The following is a 5,997-nucleotide window of genomic DNA, read 5'->3' as shown; positions in this document are numbered from 1 at the left end:
ATTATACCTTTAGTAAAAGACAAATTCACATTCAACATGTTTATTTTCTGCTTACTTTTTAAAACACTTATAGGCATTAAAGCTTCAGGAAGAGTTAAAGTTAAAATTACAAGCAAAAAAAATCCATAACTAACAGAAAAGAAAAAAAGTTGAAATTCATCTTACTACTGATAATAAAACATATATACCAGCAACAGCTGCAAATGTATTTGCATAATTTATAATAAAAAAACAAGACCCACACAAAAACATTTAATGCAGTCAAAAGGCCCAGATAAGCAGCTCCAGAGTAACCATCTTTAATTAGTCAACGACTTCCACCTGTGGAGACAGCAGCTAAAGAAGCTCACAGACAAACTCAGGAAAACTTTGGTTTGGAAAATCTAACAGATTAAAAAAATACACGTCGGTTCCCACTTGGACTTGCTATGAACTCATCAATCTGTCAAAACATTATTTTTCTCCAAGCTGTGGTTTTTCAAAGCGCTGCACACAACAGATAAAGTTCACAGCATTTCCACAGAACCACACATCAAACGATCTGAACTATTCCTTTAATTACAGCTTGTTGTCAGGAGATGTTGGGCCTGTCATTTTATTGGTTTGGATTTTTGTGAAAGTGAAATCCAGGCCAGTCAGGTTGAGATCAGCTGACTGACACAACCACGCCCCAATATAACATTTTCTGTCCGTTCAAATTTGGTATTTTTGCTTTTACTGCTCATTTTGGACCATTGCACTTCTCTAATGTCAAATCCTATTTGATCTGCGTATATGTCTAAATTAAATTAGACAGTACGTTCCTGTGCACTTCAGACTTTGTTTTTTTTAAATCATTAAACACTTTTGATCCAGTATCATTAAAAGTCATGTCCCCCGCATCCCTCTGCCTGCAGGTGTATTACAGATGACAATGTTAGAATAGAATAGAATAGAATAGAATAGAATAGAATAGAATAACTTAACCCTTAAACTGACCCTTTGACAGGGCTCCAACAACAGTACACTTGCATAAAAACACTCAAAATACATGTTTAAACACTTAAAAGGGACTGTTAAAAGCAACTGTTAAATTCAATTACAGTACAGTTCATATTTAAAATTATTCAAAGTAGATATTGTAAGCAGAATAAATGCCTTTAGATGTTTAAATGTTTTTTTCTATTTCTTTAACTCACATCAACACGATGTACGCTGCTTTGTGGTTTATCTGTCTTAGAATGCTGTTCTAAAAATGTTCAGACTTTCTCAGCAGAGCTAAAGGCTATTGAATGGTTCTATTGTTTCCTTTCTGAGTAGTATGATGTCATTTATTGAAAATATGATTCCTGTTTTTGTTGAGGTTTAAGGAAGTTTTTTTATTGTTATTTCTAAGAGGAAGGTGTGTGAAAAAGTTTCTCTTTAAATACTGAATCCTTACAAAAGTTGCTTTCAGTGCTTTGTTTCTGCAATCAATCTGTTGATTGTGAGAGGAAAAAAGGTGAAATCTAAAAAAATAACATATCCACAAGAGGAAGACACAAAGTTTATCTAACGTGTCAGCAACAGGATGAAGATGATTCCAGGCTCAGCAGTAAACCACTGTCCTACTTAGTAAATATTCAGCCGAGCTGCTGGAGATGAGCGGCAGTTGCAGATGTTGGATGCGTTACGTGCTCGTCGGGGTTCAGATGCGTGCAACAAGACGAGGGTGAGCTCACGCAGATTGCATGCAGCCGCACAAGTACACAATCTTCCTCACGAAACCCAGGCATGCCACAGAACACCTGACAGGTGCAGGCGTGGTCTGCTGCAAGACACGCTATCTTGACACGCTAACTCATTCTTAAATCTGAGCTACGTGCCTGAGGCCATGAGCTAAGCACCCTGGTTTTACTCTCTGAAGCCTGTTCCTCAGCTAGACACTGTCTCGGGACACACCTTCTTCCGATTGTACGCCGACTTCTGTCACTCTGCTCCAAACAGAGCCGCTAAGAGGCCTTAGAATTCAACCTCAACTGATGAGAGCTGGACCCATCACATGCAACAAAAGAATGCCACCAATCCCATGATCGGCGTGTGTTATTTGCATTAAAGAAATGATGCTCTAAAGCTGTCGCTGATCCTGCCTTCAATGCAGCAGTGACTAATTAATTTGTTAAAAACAAACTGAAAATAAAGATCACATATTCATATGGATTGTAACTTTAGATTTTTAATCTTTTAACAGCTAAGGTGTCATTTGTGTACTATAAAATGACTCATTACAACAGAAGTGGTTCTTGGCTGGTTTTAAACAAAAAAAAAAACACATTTATCATCAACAGCTTCCCTGACTGAATTTGTTTTGGCAGAATTTAAAAAAAAAAATCAGAGAAGGCGGATTAATGGCAACAAGTTGTGTAAACTTCTTTGGCCTGAGGCATTTAGTCTTAAAACACCTTGGCTTCCACTGTCATTGACAAGCTGTTTGCACACCGTGCAGTCAGCAGTGTGAAAAACCAGATGAGCAGGTTCAAAGCTCTCTCTTACTTTTTTCAATTAAAAAAAAGTGCTGACTGTGGTTGCAGTGTTGCCTTTGTTTGAGGTCGACCTCTTCATTTGACCTTCTGATTTGACTTGTGGCAGTATTCTGTTTATAACATGCTTTTTTTTTTCATTTTACACAGTTTAACATCATACTGTGGAGTGTCATTACATTATGATCAGTCTTTTTTAGAATTGCCAGTGTTGTGATCTTTTGAAAATCTAATAAATCTGGTACTTATTAATATGTTTCATATGATGAGGAAATACTGAAAAGATGCAATTATTCCTTATGAAACTGTACATTTTTGCATGCAATCCTTATTATTTCTATAACACAACTATCTGCTGACTGATACATAGGTTAACAAAAATAATGAGTTCTTTTGAGCTCTAATATGTGGCTTTGCTTTGCATTATTTTAGTTGCAGCCCAAACCTTTGCTTTGGTCTCTTGACCAAACTACAATAAATTTTGCAAGTAACCAGTAAAGTCATAAATGTCTTCTAGGTGCTGTTGTTAAGTCAGGTCAGACGTGCAAGCAGGGCGTACTGTATCGCAGCTTTCTGATTCATGCTGCGTTTAAGACAGAGAGTTTCAGATTGTTCTGCACGAGGGAGAGATCTGAAACGGAAACAACTTGCACGCACGTTTGCCGCAAGTAGGTTATGTGAAACTTTCAGATTTTCTAACTGAAGCGTGTGTTGACACGTTCGTAAAGGTGTTTCGTGTTTTGCTTTATCTTCCAGACTGCTTAGATGTGGGTTGTGTTATTAGCTCATAAAGCTGAAAAGAATTTAAATTTGCACGAACAGAAATGTGGCAGCAGGTATGTCAGGTTTGTGAGCAACAATGGGGGGGGGGGGGCTCTTTATAATGACATCATCTGCAAACTTTAGAAGTGGAATTCTTCTTTTTATCTCTCCCAGCAGGGATTCTTGTTTTAAATTGCATAAGTCCTTCTCTAGTCTTTAAGYGATTTTGCAAAAACTGCAGTATGCRTTATATTATTTTATACTGTTCCTAGCTGGAAAATGTTTTTTTATKGAATTCAGTGCAACTGAATCTGTAGTGCTGTTGATCTGTTTACAAACTGTCATCTCAAATATCCTTTTTGTATCATTCTGAGTGACACTTTTAYCATGTCTCCATTGTCTGGWTTGCTCTGATGCCAGTGCCCAGTTTTGAGAGTATTTGTTAAATTGTTTAGGTCCACACAGTTTACATATCTCTGACTGGGAGTGCTCTGAAGTTATCACTCCAAGCTGCAGCTTCTCTGTGGAATAAGTTTCATTTCAGACGCCAGTGCCACAGCTGCCAGATACTCATCAAAACTAGAGGGTTTAAAAAAAGAAGTTGGCTGGATGTTGCATAAACGCTCCCAATTCAAGAGTTCATTTAATTTCCAGAAAACTCTGTAATTCAAACATGTAARCCAATTGAATTATGTTTAACTGAAGAAAGCATGTAATTTTTATTCAAAAAAACTTTTTGAAACGAACCAGTGCTTAAATTGCTTAATGCATTATTTTACCATATTGTTAATGCAACATCACTGCAATCATTTACATCAAGATCTTGTAATAGGAATGGGAGACGCAGAATGCTGCACATGTGAAAAATATCCATGGGGTTCAGGTCTGAGTCTGTGGAGATAAACATGTAAAAAAAATGTCTTAAACAACCTAAATGTCTCATTTKTAAGTTTTAATCAGATTTATTGAGGCCCACAGCTTTCATACACATTTTACATTGTAAAACTTTAGGCTGATGAATAATAACATTGCCTTGATTAGAGCAGACCCTGCTTTCTGCTCACTCAGTCCTGCACTTTTGTGGTTCTGTAGTTCAGGGTTTCTCTAACCCCTTACAAGTGCATGTATAAATAAAATAAATAAATAAATAAATAAATAAATAAATAAATAAATAAATAAATAAGATATGGTTTATATGTATTTCTTAAAATAAAAACGAAATTAGCAATAAGTAAACTGAAGGGAATCGAAGAGATCTGGATTGTGAGGATTTGTTCGTTTCAAAGAGACGTTCAGTTTTTACCATTAGTGACCTCACCACGTTAACTTACGTCATCAACGAGATGTACTTGATACCATGTGACTTGTCCAGAAATTATTCTGTCCCTTTCTGAGTGCATGTCCCCCCATACTGCTGCTCTCCTTTGTCTGTTCTTTTTTTAAGGCAGGAAAGTGAAGATGGAGCACGGAAATCATGAGGAAGAAAATAATACGTAATAAAACATTTTATTCATGTTAAAGAGCCGTTCAAAAGATTTGGATCATGAACATTACATTTGTATTTGCCATCATTGTCTATTTCTTTTTTTTTTCAAGTTTTGCTAAGATTGTTTTAATCTTCACATTCTTTAAATAACGTTCAAGCTGGAACATCTCCCACCGGCCGTGTTGCTGTAGATTTGTAGTAGCAGTTTATCTCCTGCATCTGCCCAACAATTACCTTTTGTATTGAGCTGCGATGTTGTTGATATTTTTAGAAGCAACCACAGCTGGTAACTGTGATAAAAAGCTGATAACTGCAATGGCATGGGTTCAATCTCAACACGGATCACTCAGAATGCCAAGCTGATGCGTGCACAGCCACTTATTCTGCTGCGATTGATGTAGACACTTGCACGTACAGCACAAAACCACAAAGAGTTGTTTTGGCCCAGGAAGACCAGGCTTCCTGGCATGATGGGAGTATCTTTATTAGTGGAATTTCCGAGTAGCCTCTTTTGGAAAACAGTCTGATAATGTAATTAAAACTTGGCATGTGCATTACRATACAACACAAACTAAAACAAAGGTCTTTCACATGAAACAGTTTTCTGAAATAAAGAACATTATTTGCACTTTTTAAATTTTTTTACCTTTGTTTTACCCATGTTCTTTTTACTTGATCCTTTCTTTCTGCATGTGCTAACTACAGGACAAAACAGTGTTATTATCAAATGTACATAAGTAGGTCTATCTGTAAAAAAGAAAATTAAATTAAATAAAAAAATATGTACGACTTTTTACAAGATACATGCTATTATCAGCTGTACTGTTCTAGTATTACAAGTTTTTTTTTCTTTGCACAAACTATTCACTTGCAAAGATTTTGCAAGTTTGACCCCAGGAAATGCAGACTGACAAGAAGAAGCTCAAATAAAATAGAAACTTAGATGCTATTTGAATAAAATAATGAGGATGTGTGCCACGACAGCCTTTTTATGTTAAGTAAGTAGGTGCCCTACTTAAAAAAATAGGACTGGAGGAGGCATGAAAAAACTTCAGGCATGGCACAGCACTGACAATACCAGACTGATCTGAGAATAAAGAAGGAGAGAATATACGGGCTGAGAAAAAGTCTGGCAATTTTCATAAAATACAAGCAATTGTTTTGGTAGTTAAAACACATTTTGATTTAGAGCTCAACCCAGGCAGTCAGGAAATAAATACAGGCAGTTCTGGAGTTTCATCGTTCCTTTTT

This window comes from Austrofundulus limnaeus, unplaced genomic scaffold (genome assembly GCF_001266775.1).
Source record: "Austrofundulus limnaeus strain Quisiro unplaced genomic scaffold, Austrofundulus_limnaeus-1.0 Scaffold870, whole genome shotgun sequence".
Lineage (NCBI taxonomy): Eukaryota > Metazoa > Chordata > Actinopteri > Cyprinodontiformes > Rivulidae > Austrofundulus > Austrofundulus limnaeus.
This window is presented reverse-complemented; position numbering follows the sequence as displayed.